The sequence below is a fragment of the Alligator mississippiensis genome, chromosome 6 (genome assembly GCF_030867095.1).
Source record: "Alligator mississippiensis isolate rAllMis1 chromosome 6, rAllMis1, whole genome shotgun sequence".
NCBI lineage: Eukaryota > Metazoa > Chordata > Crocodylia > Alligatoridae > Alligator > Alligator mississippiensis.
Genome location: NC_081829.1, coordinates 4719791 through 4747669, shown reverse-complemented (window position 1 = coordinate 4747669; position 27879 = coordinate 4719791). Strand labels below are relative to the sequence as shown.

The following is a 27879-nucleotide window of genomic DNA, read 5'->3' as shown; positions in this document are numbered from 1 at the left end:
TCCCCATTTGCAAAATCATTCCTGTTTATGTATTACAGTAGCCCCGGCACTCCATGGGGCTGGGAGCTGTAGAGACACAGCGAGGTACAAGGCAAGGGAAAAGAGGTGGATACAGCCCAACAGCTGGGGAAGCACAAGGAAACATAAGTATCGGGGTGTAATAGTAGGGGAAATTATTCCTGCCTAGCCTACCACAGACCGCTGCAGAAAAGCTAGTTCATTAATATTTGCAAACGGTTTTTTCCAGCTCCTCTGATGGATCTGTGAAAGCATTTTGTTTTATTGGTTATTAATGGCCTTGTGCCAATGGTTATTAACTCATACCGCACCTTTCTAGCATGCTACAACTCTTACCATGTTCACACCCAGTGAGGGAGAGGGAAGTTCATACATTTGTTCTTATAGTTACTGACTTAGTTGGTCATTTAAGGTTTATAGATAAGGGTGCTACTTAGGTCTACTCTACACTAAAAGGCACAGAATTTTGAGGGAACTGTTTTTGGTAGGAAAAAGCAGTTTTGTTGAACTTAAATTGTTCTTCCGGCTTTTCAGTAATAACCACCGTTTGCCTTTTGATAAGGTAAAAATGTTGCATTTCAACTTGATCAGATCAATTCATTTTTGTGGCCGCCGCTCTGTGGTATTCCAACGTGCATGTATAATACTTAAGGGTATCTGTCCTGTTTAATAGTCGCTATGATAAAGTATCATCAAAATAAAATGTTTCTCTCGGCCAAAATGAAATGTGTTTGCCGCCGGCAAAATAAAATGACTCGGCGCCATCGACACAAAGCGCGATCGCGGTTCCAAGTTGGCGCATCTCAGAGCGTCTGGTCCACGCGACCTTTCAGCTTTTGCGTTACAAGTCAGAACCAAATCCATCTCAGACAGTCACAGGTTTCAGCGCTTCTGTTTTCGAATCAGCTCTGCAGAAAAGATCGGTCAGATCAGAACGGCAGCTTGGAGAAGGAGCCCCCCCTCACTTTCCCCATAGCAGATTAGACCCGTTTTGTGAGTGAAATGAACATTTTTATGCCCACGGTATCCACACCAGCATGCCTACCATTACAGAAATGTCATCCCCCCATCCCAAAATGCCACTCCTCTACCTGGCATGTTGATAATGGCAAAAGTTTTTAGGGTACACCTGACCGTAGCCAGGTGGCAAAAATTACTGGCAATATTAATGGATCAAGGTAGAAATCTCTGCTTGAATTCATAAAGGAAACCAGGGTCCCATTTCTAGCTATCGTAGGGTTAGTTGTTAATCCTTTGGGAAATCTGTATTTCGAGCCAGAACTGAATTGCTTTTGCCACTGTGATGACCTATGGAGTAGCAAGGATTTTTGAGTGATATCTTTTATTGGGCCAGCTGTACAGCGCTGTGCTTTGGGGCTCAGATTGCTGTCCTCAGGTTACTGTATAGAGGGATATACTCTTATTGAGTTAGGTTTGAAAGGGATGCTCTCCACAAACCTTTGCTAATGGGCTCTGCTATGTCTGCACAGCCCCAAAAAGGCTTGATGGTAGCCCTGCCAGGAGCAAATACCCACGTTCACTTCTATCTGGCTACCATGGCTGAGATACCGGGGAGCGCGCAGCGGATTGAGCCGGGGGATAAAACAATGAAAGCAGCAGATCAGGCGAGGGAGCTGCCTCTGGGCAGAAGCCTTGCGAAGACGGGGCACTGTTGCTTTTCCCTCTGTGTGGCAAGTGTGGGGAAACCTGAGCTTGCCTACCTACTCAGGGCAAACCCTGCCAGGGCATCGTCTCCTTAGGACTCTGCCCGGAGACCCATTCCCATGCACGCACACACCTTGATAGGGAGGGACCAGGTAGAAATGCTCCTGGAGGCAAAGCACTCGCACTTCAGCCTGTGCTAAACTGGTCAAGGCAAAGCCTAGAGGGCAGCCCAAGGCCTTGTCCTGACCAGAGTATTAGGCAGCGTAAGTAGATCAAGCCAGCTAATAGATCTAACATCACACCTTTCCAGGGCCCGAGGGAGCAGGAAGGTGCTGCCTGGGGACTGCCTTGTTGGCGGAGCGGCAGTGCCTCCCGCTGCCACGAGTGGGAACTGCCGCCCCGTGGCCTGGAGAGCTTGAAAACGAAGGGCCCGGTGGATGCATTTTCCCCTCCGGCTTTGTGCCAGCGCAGCCTCGCGAACCCAGCTCCGAGCTGCAGCGACCTGGGCTGAGTCGGGCTCTGGACGACTGCATTGTCCCCGAGGCTGCAAGTGGCACAGGCAAGGGACCTTCAAATATGAGCCCAGGTCCCCGCTGGGGCCACTGCAGGTCGCTCCACTGACCCCGACGTGGAGGCATGGTTGCACCTGCTGAGACCCCGGACTGTTTGGACCCCAAAGGCCCTGCCATTATGGAACGGCATCCTAGGAATCCCTCTTTTTCTGCGGAGCCTGGCATTTAAAAGCTTTTCTTGACAGCCCTGCTGTCTCCATAACAACAGCCTCCTCTGAAACAAAAGGCTGAGCAACTCCCCAGCAGAGCTGGAGCCCCAGGGAGGGGGGAGACGGGGGACAGAGAGATGGAAAAGGCAGGGTTTTGCAACCAGGTGAGGGTTTGCAAACAGAGGTTTGCAAACGAGTTCGCGGCAGGCACGCAGGGAGCACCACGCTCCCAGGCTGTCCAGAGGGCTGTGCCATTGGGGGTGCCACGGGCCGCACTTGGCTAGCATGGGGCACTCTCAGGCATGCTCCCCCTTCAGCTCCCCCCGGAGCAGTCTCCCCCTTGATGCATCAGCCCGGTGACAGGCCTGACCTGCAGGGGCTGTCCCAAGAGGGAGAGGTTATGATTGGCACAGATCCTGGTTTTCTCTGATTTAAAAAAAAAATCCCCAATTTTCGGTTAAGAAAAGTAACTCAAATCCACATTTTCCCATGATCAGAATGAAACACCAATATATCCATATCTATACATTAGTGGTGCTTCATTTAAACCCACAGAGAAATGTGGATTTGAGGTTACCGGGAGCAGCGTGACAACAGCCCGGGAGAACCAGGGCACGTGGTTCCTGACAGCAGAGTCCAGAGCCCCGGGGCATCTGAGGAGTGAGCGCCTGCCCTCTCTACACAGCCAAGCCCAGCTGCTGTGCAGAGCAGGAAAGGCCTGGCAGCAGCCTGTGGGCATCTGTGCAGCCCCAGTGCAGAGCCAGGGCAGCCGTGGGGACCAGGGGATGGAGCGTTTGGGGGCACCGGGGCAGAACGGTGCAGAGCCTCTCCTACCACATGCGGGTGCCCCTCTCGGCGGGGCTTGGCTTCTGTGGCCATCCCGACACCCCAGCAACTAGAACTGCAGTCTCCCCTCTAGCCTGGCTATCCCCTGGGTGGGACGGCACCCACCCATGCCCAGTCTCTCCTGGAAGTCATTTGAGAGGCAGCTGAGACCCAACGGCGAAGCTGCCAAATGAAGGAGCTGCAGCTGCACTTGGCAGCCACTTGCCGCAAGGCAGAGAGCCCCTCTCTGGGGGTGGCAAAGACCCGTGGGGCGCATTTAGGCCACCTCCGAGGGCCCCTGCCATGACCAAGTCTCCTCCATGGGCCTCACTGATCGATCCCGGCAGGTGTCCCCTTCTGAAGTCCTTCCCAACACTAATTTTCTATGATTCTGTGATACCCAATGGAAGCACCTCCGTCCGAGGGTGAATCTCCATTGCCAGCTACTTTCAGAGCTGATTTTGAATCTATACCTGCATTTTCTTGATGTTGTGGGATAATACTTTCCATCCAAATGAATGCTGCGGGGTTAAGTGGCTTGCAGACGCAGCCGCACCTCTATGCTAACCTCCAGCCACTGAATTTGCGCAGCTCATCAGATCGCATGCCTGGCCCATAATTAACACAGAGAGATCGTCAGCCTGAGCTTCCCCCAGACCAGACCCCCTGTGAGGCGGTTAGGGCCTTTGACCGGCTCTCCCTGGACTCACGGCAAGACTTCCTTGGTTTCTCCAACTAGGTCCTTTATTGGAAGCCTCCTCAGCAAGCAACTCAACTGTACAGAAAATTAAACCACAGCCTTTTCCACTTTGGGGGACTGAACAAACGGTACCTTTCTATCTTCCAGCTACCAAGCTTTTCCAGCTTCCACAAACTCCTTGTGGCCTCCTCTGCTCTTGTTCATCGAGTTATTTTTAATGCACCCAGCGGAGACTTGATCTCCTCCACCTGCATCCCAGCAGCAAGCAGGTCTGGCTACACCTCCGAGATGCCTCAAGGGTCTGCACCCCCTCCCCACAAGCCATCCAGACCAGCCCTGCCTGCATGCTGGGGATCGGGCCCTTTTATTACTAGGAGGTGCCTTCATGGTGTCTGGGGGCCCATCTGGACATGAAGTCTGTGTCTGGCCCGAAGTCTATATCGCACTCAGCTCAATGGTGGAGATAAGCTGCTCAAGGGTGAAGCCACCATGTAAACCCCTGGAGGCCGGACAGTCATCTCCCAGAAAATCAAATCAACCCCTGTAGCACAACGGCATCCTTTTTGGTGGAGTTGTGTGCCTCAGGGAGACATTTATGAAAAGCAGATAGGCCTGAGTCTTTCCACTCGTGGCCCTGGGAAATATCTCACAGGTCTTGGACTCTACAAATTGGCCCCTGGGGCACTGAGAAGCACACCTCGATATAGTTAAATGCCAGCGGAGACAAGCACAGCTCCTCCTGCGCATGCCCTGATACGTGAGACCCTCCTTTGGATTATAAGCCCTTCCCGTTGCCTTTCCTCTCGAAGCATCCCCTAGCATCCATCACAAAAAGCAGCCACTTCTGGAGTGGAACATCACGCCGGCACCTTCGCTGCGAAGGCAAGGCTGAGCCACGAGGTGCAGCCGCCTCCCAGCGTGAAAACAAGGGGTCGCAGTTAGGGGCCGCAGCCAGGCACAGGTCCTGCGTGAGCTTCTGCCGTGCCCAGACCTGGAACAGCCGCACTGTTCCCTGCGAAGGCAAGGCAGGGGCCAGGCCCCCATGAGTGCCAGGGCGAGGGGCCATGTGGAGTCTCCAGGAAAAGCCCTCTCCTGCCACCAGCCAGGCAGGCTCCTCAATGGCACGCAGGGGACGGGGCTTGTCCTTACTCCACAACCGTCTTGGCCCCCTGGGCAAGCTGCAAGAGAGTTCCTCCAAGCCGCTCCCTGGCTCTCCTCGGCGTGTAATCGGGCACCAGAGAAATGCGCTATTTCAGCAACTCTGCTGCACGCTTCGGGCACCCTCCGGCTATGGCGCCGGCGGAGAGACTGGGAAGGCCCCGAGCAGAATCGATTGGCAGGGCCCCGGCTTACACCTGTGCCAGGGGGTCCCTGCTCGGCCGCGGCCCATCTGCAAGCTGTTCCCTCCCACCCGAGGGGCAGGGCGGGGTGGAGGGGTGTTTTCCCACGTGCAGGATGGCAGCTCAGCTATTCACACGTCCCGGCGACGTGTCGTCCCCAGTGTCCCGCACCAATTAGTATTACTTCTGCATCGCTGCCCGCGCTGGCTGCCTCATCGCCGCTCTGCCTTCCCGCTGCCCTGCTCCTGCTTAAAGCCCAGCCCCTCTCAGCCTCTGCAGTCCCTTCCTCGCCCACCCTCCTGGGTGCTTCCTCCTCTGCGGCGTCTGTCTGAGGCAGCTCTGTGACCAAGATGGGGCCAAGGGCTCCTTTCTGTCACAGTGAGATCCCCCATGGGGAATCAAGGTCAGGGGAAGGGAACGCCTGCAGGAAGGGACCCCCGTCCATCTGACAGCGATGCCCAGATGCCACCTTGATGTAGGCACACCCCAGAGCACATGGGGACTGCCGCCACCTCGCAACAGCACACAGAGCCGCCCCCCAGCAGGGACAGAGCCCAGCATGTACAAGCCCATGTGTACACCTCTGAGCCCATGTTCCCCCCCGCGCCAAGCCGAAACAGCCCACGCACATGCGACACCAGTGCCCAGGCACTCACACAAACCCTGCACACGTATCAAAGCGCACAAGCCCTGCCGTGTATGCGAGCCAAGCATGCCCACACGTATCGGTGCAACCCTGTGTGCTCCCACGCACAATACCAATGCACCCACCAGCACGTGTGCACACGCGCCACACATGCATTAAGCACGTGATAGCAATACAAATAGCACCAGCATGCACCCCCCCGCAACATGTAGACACACACAAACCACACGTGCATATCTGTGCACGCAAGACAGCAATACACCCCCCCGTGCAACTGTACGTTTGCCCAAATATACTGCCCACACACCACACCAATGCAACTGTGCATATGTCCAAATACACTGCCTACCCCACACTACCTACACACACACGCACACATGCATGCGCACACACACACACACGCATGCATTCTCAAGTCTCTACAATTTGCTCTAGCCCCACTCAGCGTGTTAATTAAAGAGCCACCCCGCACCTCTCCGTCCACACACTCCAGCATGCACCCGACACAGCTTGGCAAAGGCAGGTCTGATTCAGTGCACAGAGCTTCCTGAACTCCTGTCGCATCCCCCCTCCTCCCCGCCCCTCCCCAGGCTCCAGGGTTTTCTTTGACTGGCAGATTTGAAGGAATGCAGCTGTCAGGAGCAAAATTCTTTCCAGAGCAGAAAATCGGCAGCGGGGAAGGGGAACGGAGACATACCCAGCTGATGAAACCATGAGAAATCTCGCCTTCCCTGTGATCCCGCTAATGGACTGAGACATGACGGGGGGGACAGAAGGGACAGCAGCCAACAGCCACAAGATAGGAGGAGCACGGATGGGGCCAGCGGGTAGAGCAGGGCAGCAGACCCCAGGCCAAGGCACGACACATGCACAGGTCGGGCTAACTCGAGCATCAGGCCGGGAGTCTGGGGCTGGGGGCTCTGTGGGGGTCGCACACGGATTTAGACACCAGGCAATGAAGCCCTGGTCCTTTCGTGGGTTTTATCCACCAGGCCGGCTGGTTTATGGGGTGGGGTCACCATTTGCAGAGAGGTTTCCCTATAGCTTTCTCCCCTGCGTGGGCTGTGCCTAGGCCTGGGGTGCCCCATCCCCGCCCTGCTGCTGCCTTCGACGGGCATCACTGTATCCCTGCCTGGTCCGAGCCAACACCTGCACGCATGGATCCTGGCTCCGCACCCCACATGGCTGTCCCTGACCGAGGCCAGGCTGGGGCGGGGACCCCGGGAGAGAGCCCCAGGTGCGACAGGGGCTGATGCTCCAGCGTGGGGCGGTGCGCCAGGCAAATGCCTGCCAGGATCTGACCTGATTTCCTGCGAGGCGAGCTCCTGATAGGCTGCACACGCATAACACGGCTTCCACCCAGCACCGTTTCGGTGCAGTTATGACCATATATGGGAGCGAGAGGGAGAGACGAGCTGTTCTCAGCAGCCGTGGCGGTGGGGGTGGTCCCGGTGGACAGCTTTCTGTGTCACCGTGCAGCATCCCCGTGCACAATCAGCTGCTTCAGCAACAGCAAGCCAACTCCCTCCTCTTCCAGCCCGCCTGCCTCCTACCCTGAGTAGACCCCTCCACTAAAGGGGGTGCTTCATCTTTGTGACAAATAGCACCAGGGAACCTGAGTTAGCCAGCTCTGTAGCCTCCCCAGGTGACCGCGTGCCTGCCTGGAGGGTCCCGAGTCTTTAATGATAAGGAGAGACACTCCTTAGGATTTGAGTCTCTTCCCCGGCTGATCACAGCAGATCCTAGGGTCACGCTGCACGTGGTAGACCCAGGCAGTTCCCTGGAGCAGATGCATAGAAGAAGCATGATACAAGATGGCATTCGGCACGGTACAGCGAAGGAAAGACAGGCCATGGGAGCCAGAGACAGCAAGGGAGACCAGGAGAGGAGCTGGCCCGCTGGGGATCTGCTCCCAGTCACCACAGCGGATCGAGCACGGGGGCACTTCTTCCACCTGGCTCCTCTCCAGCCTCTGTGCAGAACAGGACTGTGCCGGGGGCAGGACAAGGAGCCAGCTGGTCTTCCAGGAGCTGAGATGGGGGACACTTGGATCATAGCGCAGATAAGGAGCCGAGGTCATTAGGATGCTCCTTAGTGCACAGATGCTCATTAATGCGTGCTCATTAAGATCTGGGGATTGGTGGGCAAGGTCATTCTTTTTCCATCCCCAAGTTTATAATCTCAACAGACAAGAGAGAGGGCAGAAGCAGGAGGGAGATGCCACGCAGAGGGAAGCAGCTCACCCACGGTAGCAAAACCAGGCACAGACCCCAGGTCCAGACTGACACAGCAGACCACGCTGCCCTCTCTGAGCAGACCCACCACCACCTGCGTGGGTTGGGGAGGCCTTTTCAGAGCTACTAAAGCCCAGGAAGGTCGGTGCACTCAATACTAATAATGCTACATGCTTGCCCCGTGTCTGGACAGGGCAGTGACCGCTCAAGCTAGCTCTAGCTCACAAAACCCAAAGCACCTTTTTGGTCTCCCATTGTGCTCCCAACACGTGAAACCCCTGCAGGCCCAGGATGCGACATGCATGTCGTTTGCAGAAAGCCTGGATCCCAGTGACCTCCTCTAACAGCCCTTCCTTCGCAGCCTCGGCTGCCCCAAAGGCTCAGCCCGCTCCAGAAGAGACACGAGCTGTGCAATACAGCCGCACGCGGGGTCGCCTCACCATCCTCCTTCATTCATAACCACATTGCCACCTTTCTAGTCTCCGGGCTGCCCCCCCTCCAAACCCCCCCATCCCTATCCTCTCAGCAACATTTAGCCTGCCAGGTTCTCCTTATCTTGGACTCTGGGCTGCTGAGCAGATGGGGAAGATCTTAGGGCAGAAACAATGCACGCCTCTTAATGCAGGCCATTAAAATGCACGATGAATCTCTGGGGCAAGCCTCAGGAGACGGGGCCTCTGCCATTCTGGTTCCCGGACAGGTTTGGTTCATGCGCCACCACGTTTGCTTCAAGGCAGGGGCTAGGCTTGGCAAGAAGGCACCTTTGAAGGAAGGGAGAGCTCCCTTCTTCCGTGGGTTGCTGGCTCGCTGCTGGCGGTGGCGATTCCTCGATCCAAGGATGACTGCCACCGCCGCTCATCGACGGGTCTCGAGGAGCCACAGATCCATGCACGGGTGCTGCAGGTCTTTACACAGTAAGCCGTAAGCCAGGATTTCTCCCCTTTTCCTTCCTTGACTCTCTCTTCTCTGCTTTGAGGGCAAGGTGCTTTACTTCAAAGGGGGCTGCGCGTGGTTGCCACTGCAGTGTCATTGGAGTCGATTAGCAGCCGGCTCCCCCCAGCTCTCAGGGGCCCGTCTGCTGCCTTGAGCTCTGCCTTCAACGACTGACCGTGACTTAAACCTTCCCACCCAGCCGAGAGCCCAAACTGGGCATCCACTGTCCACCAGCCCCTCGGATGCTCCAGCGGATCCACTCAGCAGCCTTTGGGTACACACCTCTGCTTCCCCCTCCCCTCCATAAGAGCCCGTCGCTTTACACAAGACACAAACGGCAAGCTGAATGCACGGCGCACCCCGATGAAGGAGCAGGGATGGGACTGCTAAATGCTTGTCCCGTTCGCCAAGTCCAACCCCGCAGACGTTCCTGGGCCCAAACCAGAGGCCCAACCTCAAAAGGAGACAGCTGCCCAGTGTCTTCACAGCAACGCGAACGCCATCCCCACCCATTCCCTCCTCTGCAGAGCTCCTCTCCGTCCCCTCCTGCTCTTGACTGCAGCGCTGCCCAGACACGCTCCCGTGTCTCGCTCCCGGAAATTTTCCAGTCCCCTGCCCCTCTACCTCCTGGCACACCTGCTTTTCTCATCGGCGAGGCCTCACAGCTCCCCCCTGCCTCTTTAATACGGTAGCTGTCCAGTCTGCCTCGGGGCTGGCTGTTCTGAAATGCCACGGAGAGTCTCCAACGACCCGGCTTTCTTAAACCAGATCTTCCGAAGCTGCACGCGCTCCTCTTTCCACTCCGGCTAGCCACACGCAGACCACAAACTGCAGCTCGCCAAGTCTGCGTGGGCAAATACAGACCTACGGACCGCCCTGGGCTCTGTGTAGCCAAACGCCGCGTGCCCCCAACGCCCCCTCTCCTGCGCCGCGGAGCCACGCAGACCTATCCTGACACTTGTAACAGATTGTAACCCCTGTCACCTCCCTGCTCCTACCCACCCCAAAGCCACCCCTCCCTGGGCTCGGGGACACCGGGGGCTCCTGACACAGCCCACCTGTCCAGCGAGGAGCATTTCCCCTGGCTTGCCTCCTCTTTTTTGGCCTCTCCCAAGCCCCCTCCCTCCGCTCCAAGCAATTAAACCTAGTTATGACGAGCCGCAACTGGTTTCGTGTCTCCAACCAGCCCGGTGGCTTGAGCCGTGATGAATGGGGGACTGTCAAGAGTGAGAAAATATCACAGCGATTGGCCGTCTCCATGGAAATGCAAGAAGGTTGGAGCTGCTCGTGGCACAGCCGTGAGCGGCAGCCGGGCCAGCCACTTACAGCCGGCCTGCCCGCTTTTCGGGGGGGACCAGGGTGCTGACACGCTTCTTCCAGGGCTGAGTGTGAGCCTGAGGTGGGCACCGGGACAGCCGTGCCCTGGCTCTGCGGGACCAGGGGGACTTTCCAACACTCCCTTCCCCTGGTCTGGGCTCTCCTAGCCAACCATTGAACCGACCCAACGGTACCTGCGTCCTGCACAGGGAGACCCTCCTAGCTCCTGTCCCCACATACAATAGTCCACTTAGCCGCCGTCTAAAAAGTCCAGATGTTGCCCTCTTGGATGCAGTCAGCTGCCCCCCCCAGTGTGAAACACCCCTGGCTGAGGCCACGGAGAGTATCCCCTCCTCTCCTTTGGGCTGGGGGGATGAGCTGCACACAGAGGCAGGCTGCAGAAGGCTGCTGGCTTAATCAAAGCAAATCAAATTCACCTGGGCCACCTTCCCGAGCTGCACCCAGCGCAAGGGCACAGCTGAATTGGGCCCAGGAGCAGACTGAATTTGGCCAGTCCCCACCCCATCTCCCCGTGGGGATCCTAAAGGAGGGCACCGGGGCACGGGTCAGAGGCAGAGGCTGGGGTCTGAAACCCAGCCGCACATACCCTGCCTCCCCGTCCCACATCCCAGCCTCTGACTGCCATTGCGGCATCAACCCTGGGGCCAGAAGATGGGCCAGCCTCTCCCGGGACTGTAGTGATGCTCTGTGTTTAGCTACAGTGGGGTGTGCAAAAGGGACACGCTAGCCTGGAAAAGCCCTACAGAGGGACAGCCCAAAGGAAAGCGCTGGAGCCTTCAAGCCCTGCATCTACGGCCATAACACTGCATCGCAGCATGGGCTGGAGAGCCCGACCAGGTGGGAAAGCACTGCAGTGCAGCCCCTAGGAGCCAAGAGTCCCGGACCCCTGCCTGGGCAGTCTCCTTTGCTCGGCCCATGCTGTGATGAGAGCCGCGGGGAGCCACGGCCAGCAGACCTGGTGGAGGGGAGGTGGAGGCACACGGGAGGAAAGGGAGAGGGGAATGGAAAGAGCAAAGGTTTGGAGGAGGGGTGGGAGGCGCAGGAGGGTGGAGAGGAGTGCGGGTCCTTGCACCGTTGGAGCCAGGGGACAGAGCGGGGCTGGGGACTCATCACATGGGTGGGAGCTGACCCTGGTCAGTGGGGTTTCAGAGCCCTCCTGGGGAGGTGCTGGGAGCTGAGGCGAGACAAAGGAGGTTCCTCCTAGCCCTTGCAGGGGAGATGGACCCCAAACAGACCACAGGAATTGCCCAGCTCACAATCCCAGCTCAGCCCTCCTGAGTCCAGGCCCTGCCACCCCCAGCTGCTCTGGGAGCCAGCGCCGCGGGCTGGGAGGACTCTGTGCCACGCTCTCCATACCGGCAACCTGGAAATCCTCCTGTCCTGCCACCTGCCCGCAGGCTCCTGGCACCACGAACAAGCCTCACCAGACACATCACCTGCTTCCCAGCCTTGCCACGGGGCCCTTCTCTCCTCTCGCAAGAATGACAGTCGTTCTCCTGCTCACTCCACATGTGAAGCGAGAGCGGGAGTGCTCAGCCAGCAAAGGAGACTGCAGCTCAGGGGCTGGGGACTGTGTCCACCACGTGGCATTGAAGGTACAACCTATGAAATAAGAACAACCCTATGACTCTACCATGAATAACGCAGCAACCCAGGATCCCAGCACTTCCGAGAAGGCTGGGATTGCCAGAAGGCCGACAAGGCGATATTCCCAGGGCGGCCGCCCCATCCCAGACAGTTGCTCTGTGCCTGGCAGCGGGCAGATGATTCTCCGCAACAGCTGCACGGCCTCTGCCCTGCCAGCTGTGGAGCAGCAGTGGGGAGCAGAGGGTGCCGGGGGGGACGTGCCGCAGATGCCCGGCCGGCTTGCGCTGAACGGAGGGCTGTCTGGGTTATGCTCGTGGCTGGAGGCTCTGATCCTGGTGCCAGGCCCCCTCCTTCACAAGCGCTGGAAAGAGGCAGCCCCTGCCCCGAGGAGCCTGCAGTCTGTCTAAACCCATCGGGCTAAGGGTGCAAGGGGAAGCCGAGGCAGAGACACGAAGCAACTTTCCCAGTGTCACCCCAGCGGGCAGCGATGCCTCCGGGAGGAGACCCCAGCCTCCTTGATGTCAGCAAAGCTGGAAACCCCGTGCTATAGGAACAGACAGCTCGCCCCCTCTGCATGCGGGGCCTGGTGACAGGCGCCCCCTCCCATGGGATGCAGCAGCCTCCAGGGCTGAGTCAGCGGCAAATTTAGAAGCAGCAAGACCTGAGCTCACCCCACGATCCACAGCAGCCTCTTCCCCGACACGATGCACAAATCCCCAGCCCCGGGGCAGAACCCGCACGGCCACAGCCCTCGGAGCCGGACCCCCGGGCCGACCCTCTGCAGCCTTCCCAAACCATGGGCAGCCCAGCAAGCAGAGGGTTAAGCAGCCCTGGCTTCCTTGCACTTCAGACGTCACAGTCATTTTAGGGGGGGAGTAGTGGTCTATGGTGGTCTTTGTGATGCATTTTATACTGATAGCAGCAGCTGCTGCACTGAAGCTGCCTTCATCAGAGACACACACACACTCACACACTCGCACACGCACACACACATGGGAAGGGCTCTGAAGGCTGATATTCCCAGACGCTCCTCACTCTAATAGGATCCGCAGAAGATTGGGAGGAAGAGTCCGTCCGCCTGCCTGCCTTTCCTGGAGAGCTGGGCTTTCGCTCTTCCCACCAGCACGGTGAGTTGCTGGCTCCATCGGCGGGGGGCTGAGACCCGAGACCCCGATCAAAGGGGCAGACTGGGGGTAGAAATGGGTTTGTTGCCCTGGAGCATCTGGCATTTCCAGAGCTGTAAGACATGGGCTGGGCTAGGAAGCCCCTGGCTGCGGGAGCTGCCTTCTTCCTTCTTGCCTGGAAAGCAGGACAGCTCCTTGGGGTCTGCATGGTTTCCGTCTGTCTGCTTGGGGGGTGTCGCGTCTCCGATGCAAGCCGTGGGGCTCTCACTTACTTTTCCCCCCTTCTTCATTTAAACCTGGAGTCTCTTTCCATGGGAGAAGGGTGCAGCTGGAACCCACCCCCCACCCCCCGTGTGTGGGGCTCTCCCAGGCACTGGGTGGTGACTGGATGCAGTCTGTGCAGAGGGGTGTGCAAAGGGGCTGGGGGAGTTGGTGCTCTTTCCCAGCTGCCCATGCCCCCTACCCTTCGCGGCAGTGGGCAGGGTGAGTATCCGCGGGTGCTGGCTGGGTGGAGCGGTGGTACAGGTGCCAGTGGCGCATCGCCACTGCTAGGCCATGCTCACCGCGCTGGCAGCTGGGCACTGCATCGCTCTGCTCAGCACCCCTGCGGTAAATTCTGCTTGCCTGCAGTCACAGGAGAGGAGAGGCGAGCGCAATGCCCTCTCCTCATCACGGCGGCTCTGGCTGGACAGCCATGCGGTGCTCACACTCTCCCTCTCACCCGGGTTGAATTTGCTGGGTGGGGAGATAGCCAGGCATGGCTGCTGTGCTGCCTGGCCGGCGGGGGAAGTTCCCGGGGGGAGCGGGAGGCTGTGCAGGGAGGCCAGCTCCCTGGCTGCAAGGAGAAGAGGGTCCTTGCTTGTGTCTGCCATGGAGGGAACGGGGGCAAGACCCATGGGTGTGCCAGGGAACAATATCCACCCTGCCAGTGCTGGGAAGTGGGCATGGGATCCTACGGTACCTAGCCCACACTGCACTTATTTTTGCAGGGGGGAGCAGCCAGGCTCCCAGGATGCAAGGTTAGACACCCCAAAATAGTTGCTCCCCAAAAGGGGATGGAGAGGTTCTCGTGGTCCTGCAGCCGCGCCTCTGGGGGCACGGGGCTGCTTGCTGAGGATGGGCACGTCTGGGTCCTGTGGCGATGCTTGCTCTGTGGCTGTATTCAGGTCTTTGCTGGCCAGGGCAGGAGGACAATGGGGGCAGCTGCTGGCAGGGAACAAGACTGTTTCAGGGGACGCGGTGAAACGACGCCCGGTTCCAGGGAGTGGCCGTTCAAGTCCTGCAGAACCGGCTGCAAGGGAGGCAGGCTGCGCGGGGTTAGCTGAGGTCTGCGGGAACCGGGGAGGGGGCTCTGGGAGGAAGGTGCTGAGGCAATGTCGCTGCCTGCCTCGCCAGCCTGCTGGGGGTCTTGTAGATCCTCCTCCCGGCTGCTGCCAGATGGGAATGCGCCAAGATCCCGTGCCCAGGTGTCCTCCAGCACTCGGTTCGTTGGCATGAGATTGGGGTGGGGGGGGTCAGATTCAACACGAGGGATGCAGGTTTTCAGGCTCACTGCACCACCTCTACCAAGCATCAGCGGGAGAGCAGCCCAGCCTAGCTACAGGCAGGTGACTCCAAGTCCCCAGACGGCAAGGACCTACCTGCCTTTCTGGCCCACCCCAGCACCCAGGCTGGGGCTAAGAGGCAAGGCAGCGACAGAGCAGAACGATCGCATCCCAGCAGGAAGAGCTGGAGCCTGCACTGAGGAAATCCGTGGGGGCAAAACCAGACCCCAAATGAACCAGGGGACTGAATTCACTGGGCGTCTCTAGCAATGCTGTCCTTGGGCACGCTGGGATGGCCCCTTGCAGACGCAGGGCCGAGGGCCCGTGGAGACCCCACTCCTTTCAAGCCGTGGGACTGGGTGATGCCGTCAGGTCCATCAAGGGAGGAAGGAGGTGCAGCAGCGCAGCGATGAAGGACCAGGGAGGCTGCCTGGGAAGGGAGGGCTCTCCAGATCAGGGTTGTTGGGGAGAATGGCATGGGTGAGACGGCAGCACCGATGCCCCAGATCCCCATGGGCAAAGCCCAGTTCTCCCAGTATGTGCAGAGCTGGTGTGGAGCTGGGCAGGCAGAAGCAAGGGCTCCTGGAGAACAAAATGGCAGCAGCAGCACCCAGTGCTTTGGGTGGCATCACCGCAGCTGCAGCTCAGCTCCAGGGAAGCAGGTCAAGGCCAGGCGATCCCAGTGCCTTTTTTTGGAGGTATTTCATGGCTTCCATCCCCTCTGGTGCTTGGCCGGCGGGGGTTGGGATAGGGCTGCCCTGTCTCAGGGATGGGGGTTGCAACCAGGCTTCTGCCCAGCTGGCTAGATCTGGGCTGAGCCTCTGAAGCTCCCAGCCTCTTGCCCTGCCTCACCCTCTGGGGAGCAGGGGGCAAATCCCAGCCTGCTCTTGGCAAAGTCAAACCGCTTCTATGTGCCCTTCTCTCTCCTTGGTGCTTCCCAGGCCTGCGACTCACTGGAGAAAAACCTCCTCCCTGCACTGTTTCCCAGGGCTTTGCTTTTGCCCAGAGGGGCCCCAGCCCTAGGGTCTGACTCCAAACAGCCTCCGGCAGAAGAGCAGAAAGGTGCCCCGTTACAGCCACAGCCGTCCCACGCTGGACAGCTCCCCCGGCTGCAGACAGGGCGCTCGGTGCACTGGAACCCACTGCCCGGTCTGCACTGGGCAGGGTGCACGGCGCAGGCAGCCTTGCCAGCACTGCCTTGCCCTTGGCTTGACCCTAATGTGGCTCATAGAGGCTCCTGCCTAAGGTGCTCCATAGCCGGGTAGTTTGGGGCTTGTCCCCACTGTAGGAGCCACTGGGCGGCCCAGAGAATGAATGGACCCGGAGGCTGAACTCATACTGGGGGGGACTTGGGCCTGAAGGCCGCAACTTCGTGGCCACAGGTCAAAAGTGGCCTGTGCTCGTCATGGACCTGGCAGGTTGAGCTCTTTGGAGGACCTGGCCTGTGGAAGCCAACCCCCCGGGCCAGGGCAGCCTGGTGACCTGCCCCCCAGAGCCCCCATGCTGTGGGCAAAGGGCTGGGGCACCTCTCCAGCACTGCACTCGCACGAGGCGATGGCACAGTCCCTGCTGGCCCATACTCCCTCCGGATGGCTCCTGTCCACTCCCCCGGCTGCTAGAGCAGGGCTGCACTAGCTCCAGCTCCCGCCATGCCTGGCCGTGGCCTTGCAGCATCACTATTGCACGGGCAGTGGTTCGTTTCCCCACGCTGCATGTCTGCTCCCTTGCCCCACCCCACCTCAACACTGTGACCCGCTCTGACCCCAGCCACGGCTGCCCAGACCTGGGCAGGTCTTCACTCGGCTTTGCCCCTTTCACCCCACACCCAGATTCCTCCGTGGTGCTGGGACCCCGTGAGCTGGTCCCTCCGTAGCTGAGCCAGGGGGCTGCTGGTCTGGGGCTGGTGTAGTGGGCATGAGGTGCTCCTACTGCCCCTTTGCCCTGTAACAGCAGCACCGTCCCCGTGACGGAGCTGAGATGGCTGCTGGGTGGGGGCATCTCTCGAGGCAGGGGGCACCGCTCAGAACAGGCCTGTCAGGGTAGGGGGAGCCGCTGTCTTCCCCCCAGCACCACCCCCTGGTACCCCAAGGGGCAAGGGTGCTCTGCACAGCATCCCGCTGGCTTCACCTGCTCCTTCTCCAGCCCTGGCTCAAGGGCCCCCCCCTCTGTCTTCACTCCTCTCAGCCCCCACATCTGCTCACTCCGTCCCACCCCTCCACACCCCTTCTGGCCTGGGGACCCCCTCTCCTGCCTGGCGCCTCTTCCCTTCCCTCACCAGCCTGGTACCAGGGCACCTCTGCAGCGGGTGGGACCTAGGGGAAGGAGGAGCCTGGGTGAACGTGCCAGGCAGCACCTTCCCGTGGGCTGAACGTGGGCATGGAGCTATCCCCAGCCAGGGACTGAGACCAGCACTGGTCGCAGCAGGGTCCTGCCCGCCTAGGGTCTGTGTTTTCAGTGGGAGACTGAGGAGAGGCTAGGCAAAGCAGCTACAAAAACAGAGCCAGAGCTAATTAACCACGCAGCACTTACCTTTCACCTGCAGCTTCCAGGTGCCCAGCAGCACGGCTTAATTAATCCTCTCGGCTGTCCTGAATGACAGGCCTAGTATGCGCCAGCATCCCGTGCTGCTCCTGGGGAAACTGAGGCACGGGGGGGATTAAGCAGCTGAGCTAAAGTAACACCACGAGCCAGCTATAGAGCCCAGGAGGCCGGACCCCCGTCTCCAGCTCTGCTCCCTACAGTATGCTTTATAGCTCTACCGAGACAAGCCACGGCCTCAGCGTAATCACAGCGCTGAGCGCCCAGGCTGGGATGATGAATATGAGCACACCGGGAGCAGCTCTTGCAATAATGGGGGGATCTGTGCTGCAGAGAGTTGGAATGAGATCCCTCCCCGTGCCCTTTTCCCTCCCTAACATCTCCTCCGACCGCGTGTCCCCACTGAGGGATGCGCTCCCTCCGGCCGGAGCACAGCTTCAGAGGACGGCAGCCAGCAAGAAGGGTGGTGGGACATGTTGGAGACCCACAGACCCAGAGATGCACTGGCAGCAAACAGAGACAAAAAGGAGGTGGGAGTCAGAGAGGAGCCATTTACGGCAGCCCTGCCAGGAAGCAACCATGGCACCCGCCAGCTTGGCCTACACCTGGATATCTTGACCCCTGAATATCCCTCCGTCCTGGACTCTGGGATGCCAAGATGGGCAGCCACTTCACCAGGATGTTCCTTAGCTCCTCTGCTTTCGGGTAAGTGCAGCTGCCTCGACCTGCCACGCGTGGCTGGAGAACAGGTGATTTCTGCAGCATCTTGTCCCTGCGGCATTTCAGCAGTGTGTGGGTCAGCGCTCGCAGGGGGAGAGAAGATAGGGAAGCCTCCCATCTCCTCGTCTCCTCACACAGGTCAAGTGGGGACACCCTGACGGGATGCGAGCAGGAGCCCTCCGCTGGTCTCCCAGCCCTCTGGTGCAGCGAGCTCCGCTGCGGCCGGCCTGGCACAACCAGAGGGACTTACTGAAAGGCTCTGAAGAGCAATTCTCCCCTTTCCTTCCAGAGCCTCGAGGGAACCAGGAGAGACTGAATGGGCCTAAATCATTCAAGGGACAGTTACTGCTCTGTGGCCCGCAAGGGCCATTAAAGAGAGAGAATCCCCCCCGCACCTTTTAGCATATTACTTATTCATCGGCGACCGGGCTGGTGCCTGCAATGCTCTGGAAGAGCAGGGCATGGACAGGCCAGAGATGTGGCTTCTCCAGACCAAGGGACTGCAACTGCAGCATGGGAGCTGCCCTCGAACCACCAAGCGGTTCCTACTCACGGTGTCTTTCATGGGCTCCCTTACACCCTGCAACCTGGGAGCACATTGCCATCGTGCCCTGCAAACCTACAGAGAGATGCGAACAGAAGCCACGTTGCAAAGGCTGGAGAAGACAGAGCCAGGGCAAGAAGGAAGGGCTTAAAAGCCAGAAAAGACCATTGCAACCTACTGTGACATTCAACCTGCATTGAGGCAGCTGCCCAGTGCTGGGCACAGCTATAGGTGCCCCCCTGCCAAGCAGCGTCTCCTTGCCTCCCTTAGCGGTAGATGAGTTGTGCAAAATTGCATTTTCCTCCCAGGGATTTGCTTGTTTGCACCTGCCAGGGGGCTCTTTCAGCTGCTTTCGCTCCTCTCGGGTGCGCAGGCGTTCCTGCCGCATGAGGTTTCCTTGCAGAAAGCAGCTCCTGGAAAAGCACATTTCAGCGTCGCCGGAAAGAGCCCCTGGCCAAAAGCAAGCGTTCAATGCGCACGTGCAAGTGTTCGCGGCAGGCGGGCCGGTGCACTCAGGCAATCAGAGTAGAGCGACACCGCCTTGCGACCTCTCTCACTGATCCCATCAAGGTTGGACTCTGAAATATTTAGTGTTTGGCCCATTGGGAAAGTCACGGAGGGAACTGCGGTCCAGCCGGGGACGTTGAGTCATCGAGACAAAGGCCCCAATATGGCCAATATGTGACAAATGGCTCTTTCGGGGCTGGTGTTGGTGCCATTACTTGGGGCTGGGAAGTGGTGGGAAGCAGCAGAGAAGTGCTGCCTCGGTGGTCCCAGCTTGGGGGCTCCCACCGTGGTAGGAGGACAGAGCTGGAGAGCTTCATGAGCGTGGTTTACCCTCGCCCACCCACCACCCCTCGGAGGCAGCGGGCTCTCTCACCTCCGCTCAGCAGCCCTGCACTTGGAGCTTTTTGATCCCTGCCAGCCCTTGGAGCCAGATGGAGACTTCCCTTTGGTGTCAGCAGGCCATGGAGCTCCCCGGGGGGATGGAGAGGCCCGCTGAGAGTCTGCCTGGCTTCTCCAAGAGGTGGCTGCCTTGCTTTGTTCCCTAAAGGTGGAGAAAATCATCTACCATCAAAACGGAGGAGAGGGGACAGTATGCATGCCCACCCCTCCTGCCCCCTTGAGCCACCCAGCAGCCTGGGCACACATACCTCTAGGCAGACCTCAGACCACACTATCTCCTTCCCTTCCCCCTTCCCCGCACCCCTTTCTCAGCCCAGATATGTCCTCCAGGCTCCTTCAGCCCCCTCAGGGGACCCGGTGCAGGAGCTGAGCCCTTGTCGGCTGCAGGGACTGAATAAAAGAGCAGGCAATCCCCTCTCCCCCCGTGGCCTCAAACAGAGCGTGCAGAGCCCAGCCCTGGGCTGGGGCAGCCTTTGCTACCTCAGCTGCTGCATTACGGTTTAATGAGGAGTGGCAGACAGTTTACAGGGCCTGTGGAGGTATTGAGGCAACAAAAGAAACCCAGGGCCCCTTGGAGATTGAAGGCTGAGTGCTTCTGAATTTCAGAGCCCGCCTTTGATTTGACAAAGAGGCGGTGCTCTTTTCTGGGGTCGTTGCTCCTTCCCAGGTTATTTTAGCTCCACAGTGAGCCACAGATGGAAAAACGCCCTGTGTGGGGCAGTGGGCTGGTGAACATGCAGGGGTCATACAAGGAACATGCTGGGCCAGGTGGGAGAAAAAGGGCCCCGGGGGGGGGTTGTGTAAAGTCATTTATCATCTCCAGCTAGGCGCGTCCAGGGCTTTCAGTTCCCGCTGAAATCCAGGGGAGTTAGGCACCTCGGTAAATCCTGCTAGGCATCTAGCTCCATTTGAGGTTCCTAAATACCTTTAAAATGCCAGGCCCTACCTAGTCCAGGGGACCAGGTAGAGAAGAGGGAGACTGTCCCCCTGTAACATTAGCTGCACTCCAGCCCAGCTCAGTAGGACATGCAGGTTAGTGCCATGTATTAGGTATTCACAGCATGGTGCATCTACAGGCTGCCAGCAGGCGTCAGGCCCTTGCTGCGCAAGGTGCTGTACATACATATAACAAGGCACTAACACGCCATGATGAGGCTCAAGAGCCAGGCAAGGGGGTACAATGGGCTTTCCCACTCTAGGTCTGCATGGGGTTCATTGCCTGCCCTCCGAGCACACCTTGTGAGCCGTTTCCAAGCCCTGAGCGCCCCACACAGTCTGGATGCTTCCCAGCGCTCCTGAAGCCAGCTGGAGAGGCTTTTAAGTGGCACCACATGGGCATCTCTGCCTGCGGGCGAGACATTGCGAAGCAGCGGTCAGTTTGCACCTCCTCCACCTCGGCCTCTTCAGAAGAGCTCCCTGGCTCCCACGCTCACCAGTTTACAGCAGGCTGCAACAAGGCGGTGGGGAAGGGGATGTGGACTCGGAGGGCAAGATGCTGCCACAGGAAGCACCTTCCTGCTCCCATAGTCCTCATGACTGCGACCTGCAGCTCTGCGAGGAAGGCAAGATGCCAGCCCACTAATGGCATCTTTGAGCCGTGCTAAGACATGCTGCGGATTGCCCTGGCGATAGGGCAGCTGCTCTCCACAGCCCTGCTCTCCCATCTCCACCCTGCTCCATCTGCCCTGACCCCCAGGGTCTAAAGCCCTAGGCCCTTTTGAAAGCAATGCAGAGTTTGGCTGTCCTCCATCAGTGGGAGGTCTGGGGGAGGACAGGGCCGAGCCCCTACCCACCCACACCCGCTGGCACATGCCTGAGCCAAACATCCACCCACCTGAGCTCGACCCCAGTGCTGGGTCTGAGAGCAGGTGCTGGAGATGTGCCCCGAGCAGCCTCAGGAGGTGACTTTCCAGCTCTGGAGAGCATCAGCACAGTGGGTCCAGTGACACCAACCCGGGGTCTAGAGAAAAGTCCACAGGTTTCATCTAGACACTTGGCACTCAGGCCACATTTTAGGAAGCCAAAGCACTGCACAGGCATCAGCTACTCAGTCTTGGTGGCCCCTGAGAGATGGAGATGCTATAAGACCCTCCCTGTGCAGCTGCCCATGCGCTGTGGGAGACGGGGAGGTTCCAGGACCTGTTGGCATTAGAGGCGGGAGGGTGCCCCGGCTAACGTGTGATTCTCCAAGCATTGTAATTCCTGCAATTTGCTGGCTCGCAAGCTGCATGGGATCGCAAGCATCCCTAAGCTGCAGCCCAAGGTGAGGAAGAGAAGGGGGAACGGATGGTGAGGCTGGAAAGAGAGATGCGGCAAAACCACCCGTCCATCAGGGCACGGCCTATTTGTAATGCACCCAGCCACTGGCTCCTGGCTGACAGTTGCAAAAGGCTTCACCCGTAGCAAGGCTGGCAGGCGTGGGTGCTCTATGGAGGTGGCCAGACACACGGAGGTGCCGAGAAATGCAAAGTGCCCTGTGTGCTTCCAAAGCCAGGAGAGAGTTTGGCTCTTTTTGCAAGGTGCCACTGGCAGGCTATTGCCAACAAAGGCCTTGCAGTGGTGCCAGCCCCCTTATGTCATTGGGAGTGCCCACGAGAGAGGTGGCAAGCTTGTGCTGAACATGTCAGCAGTATGGTGACAGGATCATCAGGCTCAGGTATGGTTGTCATCCCTTTGGAGCAGTGGCAGCCTTGCCATGGGGCAGCTGGTGCCCTTGGCCCTTCCAGAACACAGGCAGGGACAACTGAACTTCACCCTGGCTACCAGTCACTTTGGGCAGACGGGGAAGGCAGCTGCTTTGGGCTCCTTCCTGCCTATTCCCTAGACAGCAAATATTGCCCTGACTGATGCCAAGCCTAGGTGCATAGGGCTCACAGGCCCATATCCCACCACAGCCTCTTCAGCTAGAGGCAGAGCCCTGGGACAGCCTGTCCAGAGGGGCCCTTAATGCATAAGCATCTACACTTAGCTGCCCTGGGCCTGGCTGTGCCAGGGCCAGTTATTTACAGAGCGCCATGGCACCACACTGCCAAGGTACTCATTAAAGCATCTGCAAGCACGTTTCACAGAAAGGGGGTAGTGGCTGTGTGAAGGAGATGTTGGTGCTGGCAGAGGTAGCACGGGCACGGAGGAAAGTTCTGATGCTGGGAGCAGCTGCGGCAATGCCAGCGCTGCTGGTTGTTTTGCAGCCCATTAGACTGCCACCAAGACTGACGGGGCTGGTAACAACCATAATTGCAAAGGATGCAATTATGCAACAGGAGATGTATTAACAGGACAGCTTCAGGTTGGGCACTACACCCCCTCCCTGCCAGGGGCACCTACTCTTGAACATGCCCTGCCCAGCTCACATATGCCAACCCTGGGCACTGTCTCTTGAGCTGCTGTTTCTATAATGGCCTCAGACACCCTGAGAGCAGCTTCACCCCCTCATTGCTGGGCTCAGCACATGTGAGCAGGGGTGAGCAGGGCCTGTGCTGGAGATCGAGAGGTGCCGTACACATGTATCCCCTGAAAGCAGATCCTGGATGGACTCTGAGCAGGACATTGGAGAACCATGAGTGGGGAGAGCACAACAGCTTGGACAACCAGCTTCTCCACCTCCAGGTCTCCCTGTGCAATACAGTGCAGCGGGGAAAGGCTTGGTGAAGTCAGGCTGCCTACAGTATCCAGGTGTAGAGAAGGATGGGCAGATAGATGGGAGGGCGTTTGTTCTCCCATGCTCAGGGTAGGGATTGCGCTGGGCTGCTTCACAGGCCTGTTTGGGCAAAGATCAGCCCTTCTGGGGGTTATCTGATATAGAGAGCAAGAAGCTTGGCTGACAGCCCCTCCTGGAGAACCGCCATAGGCAGATCTTACTCAAACAGGGCCCTTCCCCTCTGCATCATGCACAGGGACCTGCCACCAGCCATCACTGCCAACAGCATCCTCCCCTTGCAGCTCCGGCCACCACCCTAACCAAGAGGGCAACAGAGAATGATACCCGACAGGGTGACACCACTAGCAGAGGGGCCCAAAGGCCAGCTCACCATGACCAGGAAGGCAACCCAGGCCCACCCTCACCTGATGGAGGCAAACACCTGCAGAAGACAATGCAAATACAGCGCAGCCAGAAGGGCTGCGGGCACTCACTTTGGACAGCCTGATTTATGCAAAGCCCTATGCAAAGTGCAATGGCTTTCATGCTTCTTGGGCAGCTGCCCTGCAGATACCCAGATGCTGCGAATTGCTGCATTGGGCCAGGCAGTGTCCCCTATAGCAGGGGAACCATTCACAACCTGCGTTCCAGGAGAGAGGCTTTGAGTCTTCTCCCAGTGCAAGAGAAGCCCAGGGTTGGTGCCCTAAAGATCCAAACGTCAGTCCTGCAGGGAAACCCTGGTGGGTCTTTAGGCAGGAAACCCCTGCCAGGAGAAATGACCCTTCCTCAATGAAGCACTACCCCACTGCACGTGACGATGCCTTGCACTTGCAGTACACGGCACTGTTTGACTAAAGATCTCCACACCACTTATGCACATTAAATCAGCAGAGCCGTATCTCATCCTGCATCCTTTCTGGGCGTGGGGAAACTGAGGCCGGAAGGGGTTGCTCAGCAAGTTGGTTGTACATATACAGTTCTCCTGACTCCCAGGCCTGTGCTATAGCCAGCATGGGGTTATTACCATGCAACCATCCTCCCTCTGCCTTAACCACCTTCTCTATGCCTGTACAGCCAGCAACCTGCAGTCCGTGGCCATTGGTACTGGGTGCCCTACACATTCACAGGCCACTAGAGCCTCTCTCTAGTAATAAGTACACGCAGGGTCAGGTCCACCCCAAACTGGCCAGCCCAGACCCCCTGCCCAAGCTGAGGGGAGAGAGCGAATCAGCCCGCACAGGGAAGGTGAGATCGGTGATGAGGATGCTAGTGGTCATGTCAAGACGTGTCAAGGGATTTGCATTCAGCGTGCTTGCACCTTCCAGTGCCAAGAGACCCTGGAGATGCCCGCTGATGGTGTTTCCTTTGCTCTCTCTGGCTGACTCCTCCAGGACGCCAGTGGCTGAGTAGCGACGATAGAGCTGGCAGTGTCCTTCCCCCTGTGGTCTCACAGCAAGGGTCTCGTCTTGCTCAGGGCTCTGGGAACATGCATGCGAAATGGCAAGCAGCAAGAGCCGCTCAGTACTTTGCAAGAAGCCCTCAGCGCCTTGCAGGATCAGCCTCTTACCTTTGCCTGCTGTACACGAAGTCCAAGCCCTAGGAAATCCCAAGCCGCGTGTTACAAGAGCCTCTCCACGATGAGGCCACGCTCCCCATGGCACGTGGGAATGGGAAACATTTGCATTACTGACGATCTGTTATAGCATCATGCCACATTTGGGCCCAAAGCCTCCACTGGCATAAACCGACTCGCCGCTATGGGAGCTCCGATGATCTACACCAGCTGAGAGCTGGCTCCAGGGTGCTACTACTCCCATTACAACTGCAGTGAGGAAATGCAAAAGCGAGGAACAGTTGCATCAGTTTTATCATCTCCCTGCAGGGAGGGAGGAACCGTCTCTCTGCGTGCCAGCATCGAGGAGAATAATTTGTCTCTTCATAAAGATTTCGTCAAGACCTCATTTAATTCTCCAGTAGCACAAAATTCCCGGCAGGCACCAGAGTAATTTATTCTAAATGAAACCAGGTTTTATTCGGTGAGAGCCACTGGAATCGGGAGTCAGAGCCTTTGTTGCTGATAAGGCCAAGATCTTTTGCATAATAGGATCGTATGGACTATCAGCCTGGCATCGCTTCACCTCTTACAGGGGAGACTGGCCCGGTGGGGTGAAGATAGGGCTACTATTAATTTTTATTTTTTGAGACAGGCTGAGGACCCTGTTCTCCTCCTGAGGAGATCGAAGGCACTAAGGAGGCAGCTGTCAGGAGAAGGGGCAGCTGCCCTGGGTTGGAAGAGAGGCCGAGACGGTCCCATCCACACCCAGGCATCCCTAGCACGCGACAGGGATTATTCAAGCTCAACACCAACGGCCTCCTCAACCCAAAGAGCCTTCCCTCTGCACCGTGTTAATTAGCCGGGAGCAATTGCAGTCTGTTAAATACCAGCTTTGGCTTTAACTAACAGGAAAGTGGTGAGAAACAGCAGAGTGTCACAGCTCCCGGCCCGATGGCCTAGGTAGGGGTGCCCGGCTGGGGAGGAGCGGGCCACGTCCCATCTTGCGTTACTCTGTGTTAAGCTGCTGGGTTTATGCCAGCAATGCCGAGACCAGAGTTAGTCTCCCAGGGGCAGGTGCAGCAATAGGCCAGGCTAAAAGGGTTGTTAAGTGAGTAAGCCCAGTATCAGCTGGTGTCTGAGCCTACCTGCAGCTGGGTAGGTGTCCACTCCTTATATCCACCTTTCAGTGGGCTCTGTGGGCTTCCCGCCTGCAGGGAGAATTTAGCACGATCGGGATGGGTGCTGGGACAGGGGAGCATTAATGGCATCTTAACCTCGGCTTCCCTCTGAGCCATGCTGGCACATTGCCCACCCGTCCCCACCCGGACACTGCACAGAAGAGTCACCCCTAGCACCAGACCATCAACGTTAAGAGGAAGAGGGTGGGAGCAGCGGGGGGAGCGGAGAACCTGCCTCCTTTCTGCGTGCTTGGTTGTCTGTCTCCCCACCGCTGTCGCTGGACTCAGACCGAGATGGGAAGCACATCTGGGCAGGGACCACCATCCTGTTCTGTGTCTGTGCAGCAAATGGGGTGCAAATGGGGCTTCTAGGTAGAGCAACACCCAGTTCCTCTGGGGAGCTTACCCTGGTTGCTGGCCCTGTAGAAGAGCCTCATGTGAGCTCCCCTGTTATTTTCCTCCTCACCCAGCACGGCTGAGCAGTGACACCTTGGTCCAGGGGCAGCACCTCCACTGGAAAGAGGAAAAAAGAGTTAAGCCTATTTAGGGCAAAGAAGTTCTCTCCAAGTCACCTGGGCAGCTCGAGGCTCTCTGATGAATCTCTATAGGGCAAAAGAGACCCTCGCTGAGGAGTGTTCGGGGCGGCATCTTGTACTGGACCAATTGCACAGTTGGGAGAGACGTTAGCCAAGCTTTGGAGCACCAGGTGCCTTTCACTCTCCCAACCGTACGGTTGGGCCAATAGAAAGAGATCACTAAGAAACCCCTTGCTTCTCTCTTATGCCTCAGTTTGCCTGTCTGCAGAAAGGGTTAACAGATCCTGATTTCAGAGGAGCATCGTGAAGATCAAAACGTCCGAGGTGCTCAGATCATACCGTCATAGGAGTTCACGCAGGAGCCGGAGATAGATGCATGGCCCAAACCCTCCCTGATCATCATGGAGTTATGCTAGGGCTAAACAGCCCCTTGAGTTCGATCGGATCGTCAGTGCATGCAGATATGGAAAATCCAATAAATAACTCAACTCGCTTTGGATGTTTTAGGCAGGCAGGGGGTACTTCTCGCCACCACACGACAGAGGAGGGAATCCTGTTATTAGCTCCTGGCAGCGTGCTAGAGACCCAGACTCTCCCGGGGTGCAGAGCGGAGGAAGCGAGCAAGAAAAAGAATTACCCAGGAGGGCATCCGGGGAGCTCGGGGGTGGGAACAGCAGGAGCTTGGTTCAGTGTTGCCCGACCTGAGGGATCTCCTGGTGAGGGGAGGAAAGTAGCTCAGCAGGATGGCAGGGGCAAGCCTTCCCTCCCACCTCTCCGTCGGCTGCCTCTCACCGAGCTAACTCGGTAGCCGGGCTGCAAGACGAGGCCATAAAGCCTGGGTCGCAGGCGGCTTGGAGGAGCAGGGAGAGACAAGTACGTGGATCAGAGGATAATCCAGACCAGGGGCTGGGGCTGCTGGAGAGGGTCCAACCCAGACAGCTCAAGTCGAGTCCTAGCAAGATCCATGTCTGTGGTGAGGGCAGTGCCAGACGACCCAGGACACCCAAGCTGGGCAAGGAGGAGTGGAAAGCCATGCAGGGACCAGGCTGAGGGGGCACAAGTCCAGCTGCTGCAGTTCGGGAAGTGCTGTGTAGCCAAAGCCCGAGTGACACAGCGGGCCCGGACTACTCTGCATCCAGTGAGCTGGTGTCCCTCTGACACCAGGTGGCTTTGCTGAGGGCACGGGGTGCCTTGTAATAGAGAGTTTGGCTAGAGGGAGGTGGAGAGACATGCCAGCACCTCTCCCGGCACAGTCCGAGGGGAACAAGTGGGTGGAGGGGCACGGTAACACAAACTGTGCCACTTACTCACTCGGTGTCCCCAGGCAAGTCCCTTCACCGCCTCGGTGCTGCTTGCTTGCCTTCCTTCTCCTCCCGTCCAACAAAGCCCATCTCCGCAGCTGTTGCAGGGATGAGCTGGCTAGTGAGTTTACAGGAGGGGAAAGCTAAATATTACTGTGCAATAGAGCGCTGTCCTCCCCCAGAGAGCTTCTGCTCAGATGTCAGCCTGGAGCGCTGGCAAGCTGATAGTAACAAGGCATGGAGTCCCTCCACGGAGGGCTGGACGGCTTCCAAAAGCCGCCAAAGCCTG

General features: G+C 58.1%; 1 protein-coding gene and 1 long non-coding RNA gene across 3 annotated transcripts in view; one reads left to right on the top strand and one right to left on the bottom strand.

Annotated features, from left to right (window-relative positions):
• Positions 1 to 12889: 12889 nt before the first annotated feature.
• LOC109286026 (CYFIP-related Rac1 interactor A) overlaps positions 12890 to 27879 on the top strand; it is a 34586-nt gene continuing 19596 nt past the window's right edge. Inside the window, exon 1 of one of the 2 annotated variants that reach the window (XM_019498887.2) lies at positions 12890 to 13134. The gene's annotated coding sequence lies outside the window, so the exon portion shown is untranslated. The remainder of the gene's footprint in view (positions 13135 to 27879) is intronic. The other variant, XM_019498884.2, reaches the window with a different exon arrangement.
• Positions 18976 to 21452, bottom strand: LOC132251117 (uncharacterized). The gene is made up of 3 exons (XR_009462923.1): positions 21218 to 21452; positions 20620 to 20728; positions 18976 to 19525 (listed from the first exon to the last, which is right to left on the bottom strand). It is a non-coding gene; the product is annotated as an uncharacterized LOC132251117 (long non-coding RNA).